The sequence below is a fragment of the Protopterus annectens genome, chromosome 1.part2 (genome assembly GCF_019279795.1).
Source record: "Protopterus annectens isolate FY-2018-M chromosome 1.part2, PAN1.0, whole genome shotgun sequence".
In the NCBI taxonomy this organism is placed as follows: domain Eukaryota; kingdom Metazoa; phylum Chordata; order Ceratodontiformes; family Protopteridae; genus Protopterus; species Protopterus annectens.
In genome coordinates, this window is record NC_056727.1 from 1,020,434,753 (window position 1) to 1,020,454,360 (window position 19,608).

General features: G+C 39.6%; 1 protein-coding gene across 1 annotated transcript in view; it reads right to left on the minus strand.

Moving 5' to 3' along the window:
• LOC122792225 (CUB and sushi domain-containing protein 1-like) overlaps positions 1–19,608 on the minus strand; it is a 3,080,606-nt gene that overhangs the window by 1,379,384 nt on the left and 1,681,614 nt on the right. The window lies entirely within an intron of this gene.

Below are 19,608 nucleotides of genomic sequence, written 5' to 3' on the forward strand. Positions count from 1 at the left end.
AGTACATCTGTATGTGTGTATGTGTGTGTGTGGCCAAAATCAATAAATCTAACAACTGTCATGTTGACTCTCACTATCTCTTTTCATATGGTTACCTCCACTGTGATGCTAATTATCCACAATGACAATTTTTATGCCCTGCTTTATGGTTTCCTTCACATCCAGTCAGCTCTACAAATGCATGATCATCTGATCTCACATGCTTCTTTAATTCAGTTTATCTAATTCCTTGTTGTTATTCATGCTTCCCTGTCTTCATCTCACTGACTCTGCATTCACTCTCATCCCATCTCTTCCACTCCAACCTCGCCTTCTGCATTCTTCACCCCCCTATCAAATCCTAAGCTCTACCACATTCTTATTTACCGTATCTCCATGTTCTCACTCTTTTCCCTTCCTCTCTATTTTACTTTTTTCATTCTCATCTTTCCTTTTTATAATCCATCTCTCCTCCTCCTTTCTCTTTAGGGTATTATTCCTGCTCTACCGCCTTCCGTTTTAATGCTATTTTTTCATAGCATTACATTTGTATTTTCCTAACGATTCTTGGAATACAAAAACGTGTAGAAGGGGACGCTGTTTATTTACAAACCTTAATTAATTGTTTGTAATCAACATTCTTTTTGCAACATACTTGAATGAGTTTCCCACCTCTTAAATAAATTAGTTTGTTACATTACTCTTTCACATGATTACTGGTGATATTTTTATATGAAATACGTGACGTAGACTGCACCTAAGATATTCACGTATGCTAGCTGTCTTATTTGTATCGTTCTATTATTATGATATATTTCTTATACTCACTGCTTGTATAGAAATGTAAATGTAATGTATAGTTTCTCACTATTATTTATCCATTGTTTATGTCACTGAATTTCAGCCTGTTCTTTGCATCAATCACTTTTTTTTAATTTTTCGCCATGATCTCCATTGAAAATGTACAATCTTTCTCCCTACCCAATCAATAAAGAACCTTCTTACTTTGACTTTTAGTAGAACTAATACACTTATTTTTCTATACTCTCACAAATGCTTACTGAGACATTACAGATTTTAGTTGACAATGCCTGTGCTATTCCTAGTTTTAATAAAAAATGCTTAGGAATATACAACAATGCTATAATTTCTGTGCATTAGCTCCTACGCCAAAACATAAGTGGACTTGCTTTCATTCTGCAATCAAGGTTATATTTATAGATATTACCTAAGTTCTGCTGTGGCGAACCCTGACCGGGAAAAGCCGAAAACACACACACCTACAAAAGTGGATATTCATATAATTCATTTCACATCATACAGAAAATTACAACATGTATTGTAGAAAATTAAAAATTAGTCCTCTTTTGAAAAACAATATGCAGCATATTTTTGAGAGTCCTTAAATATGCATGACATAAATTCTAGAGAATGCAGCATCAAACTGCTTTACCAGTGTTCATTAGAATTTAGAACATATTCTGTCTTGAAGAGCAATATTAACTAAATCAATGAATTTGTGTTTGGTTATTTTAGACATGCATTCAGTTAATTAATATACTGCGTCAAAACACTTATCATCTTAATAATTGAATGTTTTTTTTTGCTGCTGTTTTTTTTTACCTGAGCACAGCTTCATTAGCATTTTTTTTACTTTATTCTGCATTCATAAGTCCCTGGAGATTGTTTCCTTATGTAGTGACAGGATGCAATAAATGTTTCTATGTTCTTGCACAACATGAACTCCTTCTGCTAGATCATTTTTATTAATTTTAATGATGCATGCTATCACATTGCTAATGCAGAATATCACTTTATTTGGCCCACTATTTCAGTTATTGAAGAGATTCTTCTAAACAATTCAAGGAATGGGTGCCATTTTTCTGTTCTTCCTATACCATGGCTCCTACAACTAGTTTCGTAAGCATCAAAAGCTGAACTTGGAATATTCACATCAGTATAATTTAATTTTCACTCTTTCCCTTCTCAAGGATATTTCTCTGTATTGAGTATGAGATTCTGAACATTTATAAGTTGGTCATGATAACTCAGGTATTATCATATTTGGCATTTCTTCCGCTTCAGTGCTTTCAGACTCCCACATATCAGCCCTTCAAGTTGTAATCGAAACATATTTCTGCTGATGTCTTTCAAGTGCATTCCTATTTTTTCTGCTCTGTTTCACAAGTGATAAAATATGTTTTATGATGTACCCTACTTTCCATCTAAGGTCATGGCGTTCTATTTTTACTAATCATTTATTGGCAAGCATAATGTTTGTTAAACATTCTTGGAAAGGGATATTAAACATGTCTTTCAAAAGTTGATAAAGAAGAAAATGCATTCTTATGTATTTTTATGTGCAAAATATAGGTCTAACATCAGTACTGCAAAAAAATTAGTGTGATCATCTTTTTGTAAACTTTATAAGGCAAAAAGTAGATGGGGGCAGCATACTTTAAGTGGCTAGAAAGCTGTGTGTGCTTTCTGAAGTACATAAAATCTTTTGTGCATGAAATGGAATCACTGATGAAAGCTGATGAAATGAGCAATGCTGGTGCCTATTTTTGTTTAAAAGGTGCAGGGTTTTTTCATTTCATTTTTCTTTTTTCTGCATCTATCTCAGACAGCCACAACAATTTCAGTTATTGTCTTCTCAATGACTCATTCAGATGACCACCTCTGTGCTAGTGCTACCATCTCGATGAACAACTACTCCCTTGTATCAGTCCTAAGTCCACATAATCACTTTAAGTTTCTAGTTTTAGGCCCACAGGACCCCATTTTTATATATAACAGTTTAGTCTATTCCCTTTTTTGCAAGACAATGAGTATCTAGGTTTCTGAGCATTTCCCCATTATTTCAGTTGTCCTAAAACCAGTCATAAGTATTGCAATTCTTCTTTCATATCTGTATGAAATATATGATTTTAATTTAGAATGATGATTTTTTTCTCTTATATGCCTCTTTTCACTCTACCTGTAGACCATCAAGTTTTCCACCAATCAGACACACACACACGTGTTCCCATAACCAGGAATTTCACCTACGGTCAGGGCAACAGGTTCCTGGAGGATGCTGTCATCCAACTTGCCATGAATGTGTTTTGATGCCTCTCACCTATGCCCCTGTTTCAGCTAGCAGGCACTGAGGGGTGCACACCACACCACAGGCAAATGTGTCCTCCTCACAATCTAAACTTGAGTTAGAACGAGACCTTTCCTTTTAATCCACATTTGAATGAAGGCACCCTGTTCCTTCTGCCAACTGAGACTGACATATCCCCCCAGCCAGGATCTTGAAAGGAGACATCCTTCAGCAATCAGGCACTTCCATCCAAACTGCAAGCTATATCATTCTGTCTTGGGCACTCGGGGTATCGTTGCCCTAACCTAGCCCTCCCTAAACCCTACCACTGGTAACGATGTAGGTACTGCCTCACCAAGGAAGATCTGTTGCCTTCCTCATGATTTGTATGTGCCTCCACATACATGCCCTCCCAAGAGATATCATCGCCAGCTTGGGATTACAAGTTTGCATCCCTAGATCAGCACTTCTTATGCAAGCCTTCACTTGCACTAGAGCATAGCCAAAAAGGGGAACTACCCCTTTCCCACTTAAACTGACAAACCACACTTGTCACAAATTTCTACCCTCCTGAGCCACTACTTGCACTTGAGGATGGGTAATTGTCAGGATTTCATCTCTCTAGGAAACAGAAATTGGACTGACGCAGAATTTCAGTAACCTTTGCAATGTTTGGTTAAGTAAAATAATAAACCGATGATTTCTTATACAAACCTATGATTATAGTTTACCCAGCTTTAAGTTAACCGTGGCTATGTTGATCTCACATTATCTGGACTGGTATGTTGACCACATACTGGTGACTCGCATGTCCTTTTTTGGCTAATCTAGCTTCTGGTACCTTACTTATGCCTTTACCGTGCTTCTTCATAGTGTAAACTAGCAGCCTTATTATTTTTGGATGTTTAAAACATACCTTTACTAGTTCCTTATGTGCTCTTCCTAGCTACTGCTTAATGAAATTGGCCTTCTCTTTCTTTCCAGTTTACTTTTGAAATATGTAACATCTGGGACAAAATTACCAATCATTGGAGAGCTTAGGAAGTGCTTTTCAGGAATCAGCTTGGGATCAGTCACTCTATTTTGCTCTCAGTGAGAGAAGGAGTAGAGGGACATTATATTATTTCTGAAGACTGCTGATGCATTTCCAAATTATTTATTGGAATTTTCTTCACTTTATCTATACAAAATATATTTGCTTTTCTTTGGTCTAGCTGCTGCAACTTTGGTTTGAAATTACCATAAAATGCTTGTTCTTAATTGTTGGCTTGTCTGCCTTAGAATCACACTGTAATGAATTATTCTAAGTAGATGTTAGATTTGTTTCTGCTACCTTTCTACTTTTGGCTAACTGAAGTGCGTTTTTAGATTAAGAAGACAGTGACTACAATTCTAGTGGCAGCAGAAAGGTAGTCTGGTCTACCTGAGTTGAGAAACTCAAGAAGGAGGCTTAAAGTGAGATTGTTTCATTGACAAGTGGGTTTTTAGTTGATTTAGTCACTTTTTTCCAGTCTATAAATTCTGCTGCTCACCACACACTGGTGTTTAGCAATGCCATGTACATAAGCAGGCAGTTAGAAAATAAAATTTCCTTATAAAATTTCACTTATGACTTTACCCAGTACTCAGCTGCACACAAAACAGCGTGCTTGTGCACTGAGGAGCACTGCTGCACAAATTCAATCATTCGTGGTCTAGATGTAGTTTCTACATTCACAGCACCCAAGTCAGCTTGCTTTAAAACCCTGCAGTATCACCCCATTGCAGTTCACCTAAAAGATCCCTAACACCATGGACAGGCTGTTCCACAATTTCTCCACTGCTAGCCTGGAATATATTGGCATACTGAGTCAATGTGGAAATGGGCTTATGTTTACTGACAACAAACTAATCCTTAGAGAAACAGTTGTAGTATGTGAGAGATGTAATTACATAATGTTGTTGGGGGGAAAACTCTCACACAAAAGCAATCAAAATAGCATTCAAGTTGTCAGTAACTTAATCAATACAGCCACCTCACATATTAGTGACCCAACACATAGACTAACATATGCTTATAAGAGACTAAACTGTGAGACATGCAAATATCCTGCTCACTCAGCTGAATAAGGTGAAAATCACAGTCACTTGTCTATCAGGGGCCAGGATCTGCCAAATTACCCATGCTCTTAAGTCATTAGCCCACAAGTAGCAGTCTGATTCAGTCCTAGTTCATGTGGGTATAAAAGACCCGAGACATACCTCCCTGGACTATATGAAAAGAGACATTCTGGAGCAGTTTACAATCACAATTTCGAATGAAGGTTTGGCAACTATGGTACATCGAAGTATAATTGGCTGAATCATGTGCTGCTGAACCTTCATTTGTGAGAGTCCTGGTTCAGTGAATGCACAGTGCATTTGCACATATGAGGTCGGTCTTATAACTAGAGATTGCTGCTCACTCAGCTGAATAAGGTGAAAATCACAGTCACTTGTCTATCAGGGGCCAGGATCTGCCAAATTACCCATGCTCTTAAGTCATTAGCCCACAAGTAGCAGTCTGATTCAGTCCTAGTTCATCTGGGTATAAAACACCTGAGACATACCTCCCTGGACTATATGAAAAAAGAGGTCGGTCTTATAACTAGAGATTGCAATACAGTGGGGATCGGGAAATTTACCCTTTTCCTAACTGTAGTGCGATCTTGGAGTGAATATATAATTTGTAGGGGGTGTGGGGGTGCAGTGGGGCTTGCCCCCCTGCAAAAATTGTCACATCATGTCATGTGCAGTGTCAGACTGCAGTCTTCAGATGTTGAGAAGAATCAAATTTGCAACAGGAAGTGTGACATTCCAAGTCAATCTTCTTAGTCTTTTATTTTTTAACTGTCAAATATATGACATTAAACCTTATAGAGCTATCTGTCCCAGGCTGGTATGTGCTTAGCACTGAGCAGCATTCTATCTTCACCAAAGATGATGCAACAATATGAACAAAAAGGATTGACTTAAACAATTGGCTTAATTTCTGGTGTCATTCAAAGGGGATGCTGTGTTTGTCAGCACTGGAAGATTTGGTCAACAGACTCCGTTGCTTTGCCAAGAATGGTCAGCATCTGCCCCATCAAGCCTTTCAAAGTATTATATTAAGCTATAATATCGTCCTTCCTCATAGTTATTTTTTAGGCATTGCCAAACTGACAAACCTTCTGACTTAGGAAAACCAACTAAATGCCAGGAGCCTAAACAAGAAATTCCACTCCCTCTAGGATCTCCTCACCATGTGGACATCTGTGCAGTTACTGACACATGGTGTAAAGCTGCAGAGAGTACCCCAGCAGTGTAGGGCTACAATGCCTTACACACATTTAGGCCATCTACTGCACAGACAGACACCAAAGGTGGAGAATGTCACAGTCTATATCAGCAAGAAACTCACCTCAAGACTTATCAAACAGGATGATGTGTTTGAACTTCTCCATGTCCAGGTTTCCTTAGGCAAAGTCCCACATTATTTCATTGCAAGCTACAGGCCAATCTTTATGACCAAAAAACTCATAGCTCATACTTGGACTTTCTGAAGGCTCTCACCATTCAACCCAATACCATATTCACGGGCAAATTCAACTATCCCACTATAAATTGGAACATTACTTGACCCCAAATTTACAGGTTCAGAGATTTTTGGATTCTGTAAATACAAACATCTTGGACCATACATTCCTTACACCCACTAAAGGTGAAAATATACTCAACCTAGTACTCACACAGGTGGTAGAATGCTGTAACCCACCCCCCCATGTGTAGTGTAATCTCTGGTATGGACAGACCACAAAGCTGTCTCTTTCGTAATAAAAATCAATTATGTATACAATACGCAGACGATTCTACACTCATATGTTCTGCTAAAACCATTTCAGAATTACAAACACTAACACAAAATGTATTTAATGCAGTTGAGGCATGGTTCTTAAAATGCTGCCTCCTTTTGAATGCTAAAAAAAACAAACTCTTGCTCTTTAAGCCTACTATTAGGTCCTCCCCAATAGAATTCTCTGTCTTATCCAAGAATGGCACCCTTATATCTCCTGACTCTACCACCAAGCTGCTAGGTGTCACTATAGACAATAACCTTACCTTTGATAATCACATTAACAATACTGTCAAAACTGTAAATAGAAAACTGGGCTCCTTCTACAGAATTAAAATGTTCTTAACTCCTATAGCCAAAGCTACACTTGCCCACTCTCATCTTATTTCCACTCTTCTCTATGCTTCACCTATATACACTAACCTAAAGAAAAATAATCTCTCTAAACTGGCTAATACTTACAATAGTATTGCTAGGTTTGTTACTGGGAACCAATTTAGAACTCACCACTGTCTGAACCTACAGCAACTTCACTGGCTTGAACTAAAAAACATGTTGATACTCTCTCAACTCACCTTTGTCCATAGGATATTTTACCAACCTAATAACACACCTATACTTTCTAATCTATTTACCCCTCACCCTAACCTAAATTCATTACGCTCTTCAAACAAACTTCTAGTAACCTTAACTAAGTCTAATAACATTGCTGGTGACTACCTATTCTCCAATACCATCGGTAAATATTGGAATCTTCTACCTACTGCCCTAACTTCCATTCCCTCCCCTGTTCTCTTTAAACAAAAGCTGAAAAAACACCTTAAAATACACTGGTTATGCCCATGCTTCAATCCTGACAAAATTGTGACTTCCACAATTTTTTCTCTCTCTCTCTTTAACACCTTCTTTCTATTCGCTCTCTACTACCTACACTTTGAGAAGTTTCCCTAACAATCTACTTCTTTTACAAGTAGCATCTATTACAATCCATTAAAGAATTTTGAATGTAAAAGAAATTTCCTGAATGTGCTCTACACTTGCCACAAATATTTTACTGTTACAGAACCTTTCTATTTTGTATTTCTATAACTACAACTTAATTGTTTTCTCTACAGGGTATGTATATAGAATTCTGTAATGTGGTCTTGAATCATGTTTAACCTGCTACTTATTTTTTCTTTTTTCTTTTTATGTATACCGTAACTGTGTTTTGTCTCTATGTGGAGCTTTTCTCCCCGGGCCTCTGCTGAAAATGGAAATATATCCAGTCAGACCAGCCCGGTAAACAAATGTAAAATAAATAAATAACTGTGACCCTGACTTACACTGTAACATTTAGGAACTATTCTGAGGCAAATTTCCTAGTACAAAGTGATAACCTGTCAAAATTTCAAACTCTGAGAACACAGCTTGCTATACGGAATTGTTCACAGACACCCTGTTCAATCATGTCAATAAATGCATACAGAAAGCTGTAGCCACCAGAAATAAACAAAGAACTAACTCAAAAAAACAACCAAACCACTACAGCAAATGGAAAAAAGTCATAGCCAGGATTAGGAAGTGCTATATCCAGCATGATAAAAAGACTTTCATCAATCTAAACAAACTAAGAGGCCAAATTAAGTGTACTAAAGGAAGATTTAAGGTAAAGACAGCCTTCCAGGCAAAGAACAACTATAACGCTTTCTTTATCTATGTTCAAAACTACAGAGGAAGTACCCTGAAGTGTGCACAACTGATTGCAAATGGGTGCACCTACATGAAACTAGAAGATATAGCAAATCTGCTGGCTGACTCACCTCTCTCCTGGTCTCCTCCCAGGAAATACCAGCAAACATAATCCTCCCAACTATCGCTAGAGATCATGTTGCAGATTCACTCTGTAAGGCCAAAAACAATGCATCAATGGGCCATGATAATATCTTAGGATGCCTCTTACACTGCCTGAAATATGACCTGTGGCTTTGTGCCACAAGAACTGCAACAATCTTCCCTGTACACAAGGGTGGGCCAGCAACAAATCCCAGGCACTACAGGACCATAAGTTTGACTAATGTCACAGGAAGTCCATGAAAAGAAGTACCATAGAAATGATTTATAAGGACATCAAAAACCATTAAACACAAGATCCAACCCAGCTTGGTTTAGTATAGGACAGATCATGCCTAATGTAGCTGGTCGACTTCTTTGAGTGGGTGACCAAAGCAATGGGTGAAGGCAAAATGGAGCATACTCTCTACCTTAACCTAGCTAGGGCACTTGAGGCAATAACCCCCTTAGGCATTGCAAAGAAACTCATGAATATAGGCATAAACCCCTATGTTACACACTGGCTAGCCATCTTGCTCTCAAATAGGACCCAAGAAGTTAGTTTAGGGAAGACCACCTCCACAAATAGGTTTATCACTAGTATAGCCCTCAGGGGTCTCTGCTGTGTCCACTCCTTTTTGGCATCTACTTCTCAAAAGAGAAGGCCAATGTTAAGGACCTCTAGATGACCAAGTCTGCAGATGATTGCAAACTTAACCAGTCACAGAATTTTCCCCAGACACTAACATCCTACAAGGAAGGGCTAAAATAAACAAATGACTGATGCCAAAGCCATGGCTTAAAACGCAGTGCAAAGAAATGTGCTCTTTGGGAAGTCAGCCACCAAATTACCTCATCAATAACACACTTCTAAGAGTGTGTCAGAGATTTAGGTAAGTATGTAGACAGTAATCAGGCTTTTGAGCAACATGTGTCTAAGGTAGTAAGGAAATCATTCTATATTGCTAAACTTATAAGCAAGGTCATGGAATCTAGGTCCAAGGAAGTTATCAATTCCATTGCATTTGACTCTCATCAGGCCTAGCACTGAGTACAATGTGCCCTTTAGTATGTATCTGACCAGACATATGCAACAACTGGAATGTTTACAGAAGTTTCTCCCAAAAAGAATATAGGGTATAAAAAGCATGTCCTATGAAGATTGCTTCAAAGTGTTATTTCTACACTCCATTTCTTACACATTGTCAAGAGGTGAACCATGCCTGGCATAAAAGGCATCCTTGGATCCCTCACTTTTTTTAATGTTTTTATTAAATTTTCATAAAATGTAATCACTACAAAATTTGTAATCAGAACCTTGGATCTCTCTCTCTCTCTGATGGACCTTTTGCATATCCGCAAAATGAATGGCATCAGAATTACCTGATCTAGGGATTTAAACTTTACTTGTGACATAAATGGGACATGTTGTTGGGACAGGTATGTGACTCAGAAAATTCCCCTTCTCTGGAACAGATTTCCCATCCATGTAAAGCAGAGATCTCCCCTAACCCTATCCAAGAAATACCTGGACTAGTTGATGGGAAATTGGAAATATACCTTTGGTCTAGCACCCATGTCTCTAATGGAGTGAAGCAGCCTGTAAATCTTGCTGTAGCTTATGTATACCCCTTAAAATAGCCTCTAGGACACAAACATGCAAAAAATTATTTGGGAAGCCTGGCTAGACATGCAAAGGCCAGTACATAAATTTACAAGAAACATTTAGGATGCTTGGTTAGGCTTATAAAAGCCACAGTGGTCATTAGCCTACTATACACCTATTAATCTACAAACGTTTAATCAAATATAGCTGTATGCTGATCTATCCATTTACTGATTGCCTCTGTTATCCATATAGTCTCCCTGAGTCAATCCCATTTTCACAATGGTACCAAGTACAAAATGCAAGTAAATACAAACCATTGCTAACATATTACTGGTAATCATCATACATATTAATTGCATTTTTGTATTTGTCTTTTGTTGACTGGGTTAGTCCCACTTCACTAGTGGGCTCTTTTCAGGGGGCACCCAAACTGATATTCATATTACTAGGAGAAATGTGGCCAGGGCAATGGGGAACCTCCCTTACTCTTTTCAATAGATGCTGTGGGATTTTTTACATACACTTGAACTACCACCAATTCAATCAGACTGGAGCTCGGTTTAATGTATCATCCAAAGAAAGGTACACTCAGGAATGTAACACCCTCCCCCACTCAGGAGTGCAACACCCTCCCCCGCTCAGGAGAGCAACACCCTCGCCCATTTATATTGCATTATGTTGGCAGTGTCAGGAGTCTTATCTGCCTGGTGTACAAATAGAACCTAACAGTCTTTTATATATATATATATATATATATATATATATATATATGTATATATATGTATATATATATATATATATATATATATATATATATATATATATATATATACACACACACATGTATACATATATATATATATATATATATATATATATATATATATACACACACACACACACACACACACACACACACACACACACACACACACATACGTACAGATGGTGCAGCTGATGTGCAAGTTAGACAAGAGACAAGAACTCAAAGAGACAGAATTATTTAGCAAGTATGATTATTAGCAGTGTGATATACTATAGAGTGAAAGAGAGAGAGAGATTTTGTGATTTAGCACCTCTCCCTCTCACCTTGAAAAGTTCTTGTAGCACTTTGTCCAATCTGTATATTATGGTACAGTTACTTTGTCAACTAACTTTGCCATCAAGCACCATTCTTTACCTTTTAATTTTCAAAAGTGACCTAAAAGGTATGCACAATGACTAAGCATTATAATGTTAATGTCTTTTAACAGTCTGATTGTTTTACTCAGTTTAGTAAAGTAACTTAGTATGATAATGCAATGAAAATCTAATAAACTATTAAATAGTCAGCAAATGTCCAGGAGATGTAGTCTATGTGATTAGGTGTTCACAGCCTGCCTGCACAGAATCAACAGCTACTACATGCAAAACAATTAAGGGAAACATATTTAACATTTCAGAGGTAATCTACTGCAAAGTAGTGGATTACAACTTGCAAAACACTCAATTACTGTCTTGTACTCTTTATTTTCCCCCATTTCCTGCTGTCACCTGCATCCTGTGAGCATGCATCAGTCCTCTTCCTCGTTCAAATGGCCTGGTGATCCCCTCTTCTCGTATCACTGGTAGAAAAAGTATCTGTTGAAGAATTTGAACCATTCATGATTGCTATTCTTTCTCTTTACTGCACTGCTGATGTCTACTGTTGTATCCTTTTCAGCTAACCCACGTAGATGGACTCTACTGATTCTTGAAACCATCGTTAGGACATTCTGACCCCCCCCCCCCCGTCCCCAGCATAATCATTCTTACACTGCAAGTGGCACCATGTTACTATTTTGGAGAAGGAGCAATCTGTACTATACGAATGAATATTTGTCACTATTCGTATTTCTCCCATATTCTGGATTGAGTTGATCCACCTATCAGTTAATCCCTGTGAAGTTTCAAGCCCATTCACTCCCAAAGGCATTCATTAAATATCTAAACTACCTTGCTTTCATGGGCACTAGGATTATATTCCTGGGGACTGCTTCCATTAAGAAGTTCCAGAATACTGCAGCTGTGTGCAGAGCTGGATCATGGTCAAATGGAGCCCTAGGCAGAGTAATAGATTGGCCCCCTCCCCATGTGAGCCACTCCAGCCCCTCCATCTCCACAGCCATTCCAGTATCCCATTATTTGACTATTTCCACCCAGTTACCATAAACACTGTTCGAACCTCTCAGTGTGCATACTACTTTCTTTATTTCTACAATGATTAGAGATATTTGGGTTTAATTTAAAATGTATTTCAAATTTTACAGCTCAAACATTGACAGACATTTGCTAAACAAAATAATACAGTCTCACAATGAAAACAGACTTACTAGTAAACTTCTCTGCTCTTGAAATTCACATTCATTAAAGTGGCATTGAAACCTACATTCAAAGAAAATGCACCTGGCCATTGTTGGATAAAGTTTACCTTTGGGCTGTTTTCAAACCATAGGCCCCTTGCACACATTTTTAGGACCATGCATACTTTTTGATTCACCTTCCTGAGTGTATTAAATTATGTTTCTTGTATAATACTGCACCACTTGTTAGAGTACGTTTTAAATTTGTAGTTTTGAACATGTATTCAGTAAGCAAGGTAACAAAACATATGAACCAATAATGACAAAACCGCCTATTTCAGAATATTTCAACCATAAATGGCCACTCAAACTTCTGTCATTACAATCCACTAATATCAGTCAGCATGCTCAATCTCGGCAGATGCTCAATCTCGGCAGAAGTAAAAGTCATCTGAATAATTCCACATTAAAAGAATCTGTAGCTAATGAACAGGTTGCTGATACCAAACAGCTTTATATTTCAGTGTTTCATCTGCAAATTCAGTGCTTGCTGCCCTTGAAAAATAAACTGGCTAGGTTACTTTAAAAAATGGTAAGCTGGCAATATTGCAATACAGACTGAATGGCAAACTGACAACAGGTTCATAGTTACTAGGCATCTCATCAAAAGGAGGACACACTTAGGACAACATCACCCCCACCCCCCTAAAGTACAACACAGTATCAGAAATCCATCTACATGTTGAGGGAGTGGAACCCACGGCCTTCTGCTTCACACTGATTTCGAATTTTAAAGCACACTATTGATGACCATTTGCTAAACAAACCATTTGCACATTAGGAACAGACTTAGCATGAGCAACAGTAAACTCAATTCCTTTCAAATGCATTGAAACTCACATTTTTTGAGTAGTTTGGCAGTTTTGTAGAGGACTGAGGCTCTTTTTTTCTTTAATCAAGGTACATGGTTTGAGTGTGAACAAATAACTTGCCATCCCCGACAAGGACAGTTTACACACACACACACACACACACACACACACACACACACACACACACACACACACACACACACACGTGCACATGCATGTGCACACTCACACACACACACCATACAGATGGGATGGGTGGAACACAGTCCATCTGTCTGTGCATTTCTCTATGTCCAGGCAGCATGGACCAATGAATGGGACATTGTTTGTCCATGCTTAAGATCCCTGCAGGAATGTCTTGCCTTGTTTTGTATTTAAACTCTGCATGCGAAATGTGGAAAAGACGATGCACAAGCAAGAGCTAAGTTCCATGGAGGAACGTCTTGTATTCTAGTTAAATTCTGCTGACAGAACATGGAAAAGAAGATGCAAGCAACAGTTGTGTGCATGTCGACACACTCAGGGATGCACAGACACAGAGGGTGTTCTTGAAAAAGAATGTCCTTAAAGAACACATGTATTTTTTTTTAATTAAAATGCAAATGATGTTACGTCCACCCAGCCAGCAGTCCCCCTCCCACCCAGTGGACCTTAAGCCACTGCCTAGGTTGTCTAATACTGGATCCAGCTCTGACTGTGTGTCATTTTCAGCTACCACAGATTGCTATTGAAGTTCTCTTTGGTACTCTACTGCAATACCCAACTGCCACTCTGGGATGGGATAACAATGTATTGTTACAGGATACAGAATATTCCTCTACCGATATCTAATGCAGTGCAGTTTCCAGAAATTATTCATTTAGGTTCTCTTATATCCATTAGAAAACTTTCATATAAACTAAAGAAATGTGGAAGTTCTGATTTCTGGAAAGTATTCAAGTATACCTCCTTTGCTGCTTTGTTATTTGCCATACCAGCATGTTTAGCTCTCGCACATATTTTATTGTTTGACCAGGATTAGCTTCTGCCTTCAACCTTATAATAACTTCATGTTTCTGATAATAAAGTTCTGCAAAGTTTTAAATTTATGCATGAGGCTCTGCAGCATCAGGTGTTCTATATTAGTTTTCTCTCACATGTCAAGATTTTCACAGAATGTCCAGACTTTAGCTCATGTTGTTGCTCTGTTCCTTATAAAAGTTGTTGTTTCTGGTAAATCACTGGGAAATGAGATCACTAAATAATGTCAGACATTTCATTTTCAGATTTCACATCCTTCACAAAATGCATGCTAACTCAAAACTTGTTATTCTAGTTACTGTCTATGTTTATAATAGCATTATTTAAAATCTGTCCCCATTTTTGGGCCTTTGGTTTGTTCAGACTTCTTGTCCTAAGAGGTTGAGCAGTATGCACGTATTGACTAAGTTATGCACAGACTGAATCTTTATTAGGAGGATGGATAGTACAACTCTCATTGGAAAGTTCTTTATTGGTCACTGGCACCATGACCATAGCATCTACTACAACCCCCTTAGTCCAAAAGCCTTAACCGAGGGAGTGGTAATGATCTTATTTGGTCTCCGATGAACTGGCTTGATGGAATCTGGGGTCTCCCATGCCCACTGTGTGATTAGGTTTGTAAGCTCATTGGTGGGCGGAGTTGACCAAGAGGTAGAAGGACTGGAACCAAAGGTGCTCAAATACACCGACTCCTTGGATGAGGGGTTGCTGGACTGCTAGTCACCCCTCTGTTTGACAATTTCTAGAATCTCCCCAAAAGAAACATCCTCTGGAGGTGACCATAGGGAAGCCTCACCTTCATCAAGGTCAGTATCTGCAATGGTTGACTCCTCCATGCAGTCTAGGTGCTTCCTCTTGCATAATCTCTTCTGAGGAACCTCCTCAGTAGGATAGTCTGGGTAGGTGTTGGAAGAGTCGAGAGTACCCTGAGGGGTATCCTGGATCCTAGGTTCCTGCTGTCCCTGTGGAGTGAGATGGGATGAAGAAGAGCGCTGGGGATACATTTGTTGGTACTCTGGCAGCCATAGCTTCTCCAAAGCTGTAAAAGCTGACTGCTCCTGGAAGGATGAGGACTCCGGACCTGAGAAGCCATGCTTTCAGAAGGAGACCTCCCCAGTCTAGAAGCCAAAGCTGAGCTCAGTTTCACTGAATCCCAGATGGCCATCAACCACTCACACTATTTGGGGGTTGACTGGGCTTGAGGTCCACGAAGCTCACTTTAGCTCCAGGAGCTCTCCAACTCTGAAAAGACCAATAAGCTCTGAGATGAAGTCTGATCCAAGGAAGACAGCATCCAAGTATCTGTACTCAAAGGCACCAGACATATTGGATCTGTGGGCTCTGAAACTTGCCCTGAAGTCAGAGAAGGACAAAGTGGCAGAGTGGACAGTTTGGGTAGACCTGGAGCTGAAAGGGTTGAGGTAGAATGGGACTTAGTGATACCCTGTGCCCATAAGATCTTCTGCACCATTAGTTCCACTTCTTCTGTAATACACCTGGTTGAATGGGAGGACATGGCAGAAAGGGATTTCATCCTTGACAGAAAGGGGGATGGTACCCTAAAAGGTACTGTATCATATGGAGAGTACCATGTCCCTGGCATGGTCAATATCGGCTTGAAATGACTAAATGGCGGATCCAACCCTAATGGATCCGACCCATCCTTGTCAGATGAGGTCGGAGCCAAAGAAGCCAGATCCGATGAAATAGCAGTTGGGGTAGATGGAGGCTCCTTGTTGGGTGGATGGACAGAGGAACTGTCTTCAATGAGTTCCTTTTTAGTGGTGGCTGCTACAACCATGCCATCTACAGCTAACCCCTTGGCCTTGAACTGCTTATCCTCAGGGACAGATAACATTTTTTCAGGTCTTTCAGAGATGCGCTTGATGGTGTCCGGAGTCTTCCATACCTGCTGTGAAATCAAGTGAATGAGTTCATCAGTGGGTAGGGTCCCCCAAGAGAGAGAGATGGGTGGGTACCAAAAGCCTGCAGGTAGACAGATTTCTCCAAGGAAGGGTTTTGTGACTTCCAGCCTCCCCTCTGTTTTAAAATTTCTAGGATATCCCCAAATGACACACTTTCAGGAGGTGACCACAGGGACTCTTCCCCCTCATCAAAATCCATGTCCTCAGTAATCGATTGCTGGGGGGAATCCAAGTGCTTCCTCTTGCACTTCTTCTTCTGAGGTACCTCCTCAGGGGGATAATCTGGGGAAGTATCAGAAGATGACAGAACCACAGTCTGGGGAACCTGAGAATTCAGCACCCACTGTCCCAGTGGAGAGGCAGCAGGAATAATCAAGCCAGAGGGGGTACCTGTTTCGAGGGAGAAGGCACTGACTGAGTCACAGTAAGTGAGAGAACCCTCTCCATAGCCTCGAAAGCCAGCCCCCTGAAGAGGAAAGGGAGCCTGGAATATCTCGACTGCCATGGGAATGGGGTCACTTCCCACTCTGAAGAATTGACCCTAAACACAGAAGCTGGTACCGGACTAACTCAAGCCAAAACCCCAAGGAGCAGCGATGGCTCCAAAAAACCTGGAGTCAACTGACAGAGTAGCTACAGCTCTGGGAGGTCACCGGTTCCAAAGCCACAGAAGAGCTCAGGGGAACTACTGGTTCCAAAGATGCAAGTAGCTCAGGAGACAGTACAGTCGATGCTGGGAGATCTGGAACAGACTCAAAGAACTCAGAGGAGGTTAGAGGAGTAGTAGTTAAAGGGGTAAAAGAAGTCTTGGTTCCAACACCCAAAGGGGTCGGAACCAATAGGGGGCCTGAAAGTCATCTACCCCATAAAATTGTATTCGCCAGCCTTTCCAAGTTGAGTTCAGATGAACTTTTGGTGGAGAAGATATATGAAGTTGAGGGGGACGTAGGCTTCTGGAAGCTCTCCAGTGAAAGGGTCAATTAAAAGTGAATAAGTTGTAGGAAAAATGTGTTTAGTCACAGTAGGTGGAGCAGTAATTGCTTCCTGCACTGGGGCCTTTGAAGTCGAAGGACTTCAGTCAGCAATTGGTGATGGAGTAGTTGTCAACACTGGTGTCTTAGAAGCAGAGGCCTATGGTTCTGTAGACAATTTCAGAACAGAGGGTTTCAATTTCTTTGCTTTTGGAACCAACAGAGAGGTCGGAACCGAGAGACTTTTTTTTTCTTTCCTTTGTCCACTTAAGTTGAGGCGCAGCTGGACAGTGCAGTGGTACAGCATTAGCATTGTCGCCTCACAGCAAGAAGTTCTCTGGTTCGATTCTCGGCTGGGGTGTCTTCTGAGTGGAGTCTGCATGTCCTCCCTGTATTCATGTGGGTTTCCTCCGGGTGCTTTGGTTTCTTCCCACGTTACAAAGACATGTGCCTGGAGCATTTCTCCCTGGTCCTCTGCTGAAAATTGGCTTTGTTCCAAGTTGGACTTTCCCGGTCAACAAATGTTAAATAAATAAATAAATAAAAATTAAAAAAATGAGAATGAAGGGGAGGAAATGTCAGTTTTTGCTTTGTCCACAGAAGATAAGGCTTCACTAAAAGCAGAAAGAAGGAAGCCTTTCAAAATAAGCTTAGTGAGCCCTTCAACAAGGGCTTGATGGTTAAAAGCATGACATATGCTCCAGTCCTCTTGGATGTGTACGGGACCCAGGCAATAAATGCAGAGAGAATGGAAATCCAACAATGGAATTTTGTGGCTGCACTTCTGGCATTTTTTTAAAGCCGGAGGAACCCTTACCCTTAAAAGATCTGTGCATGTTGACAAAAGAAGGAAGACAAACTAAACTGGAAGGATGATGAGAACCTTATACAAATTAGTAGCAAGGAAGCACAACAAATCAGGAAGCTTCAATTACAGCCAATTAAAAGGGTAATAGGAAAACCAGTCACAACAACTGCTCCTGCTATGCCTATTTGCTGACATTAGGATAAAAGAGCATTGCTTTAGCTAATATCACTATAATTTTTTGTTGATTTGACAAAGTCTATAAGACAAAAGCGCTAATACAAATAAAGCTATTTAAATGAATATTGAATAAAGATGATTTATTTCAAAGACTTGAAGTGATTTAATATGAAAACTTTTGAACTTCCATATTGAAACTAAGGTTCACTCTCCTTCCTGAACCACAACCTACTCTCAAGCTACTCCTTTTAGTATTTGTTCAGTTCTTCCTGATTGTGATCTCTCAGCTTCCCCAGGTTGATTTTGGCTGGATCAGGCTGCTTCTACCACTTGGGACCTTTACTTTTATTGTTAGGTTGCTGATGCAGATTTAAGTCAATAGTGCAGGTACTTCTAGAGTCACTGGTTAAGAGGTCAAATAGACCTCCATCTTTTGCAGCTTGAAAAATGAGACCCAGGTCACCTTGGTTCAGCCTGTAAACTATTGAGTATAAGAAGAGTTGTTTTACTATATCAGACAAGTCAGAGAATTTAAGGCTTTTATCTTTGTGACATTTCATACTGAACAATATGCTTGCAGTCACCAACAAATGTAGTCAACCACAATTCTGATATATTGGATGTCTTCAAAATAAATGCCAAACAAGAGAGGGTCCAGAACTGATCCCTGTCATATCCACTAGTTACAGTTTTATGTTCAGAGGGGTAACATCAACTTTCACAGTTTGAGATTTGTTGAAAACCCAATTTGTAGTCCAGCAGACAATGTTGCGGTTTACCTTACATGTGTCTAAATTTTCAATAACGCCTACATGGAGGGGATAGTATCCAAAGCCTTGGTCAGGTTGAAATTACTGTGCAAAGGATCACCATTATCCACAGCCCCTGTAACAACTTCAAATAATCTGATGTGTTTATAATCACCTGGACTTGTATAGGATTCAGATAGGCTCCCTAGGTATTAGGCACAAGCCCTATGGATTAGCTAAGGTTGAACTGTTTAAGCAGAGGCTCAGAGAGTGCATATTTGACACTAATGAAAATGTCGCCTGGTATGTTGCTTGTCCCATAGATGAATGATTTGTAGCCTTTGACAGGGCTTCTAACACTTGTTCAAAGGTAATTTCTGGGAAAACTAAATTTTCAGGGATAATGGGGGGCAACAATGCA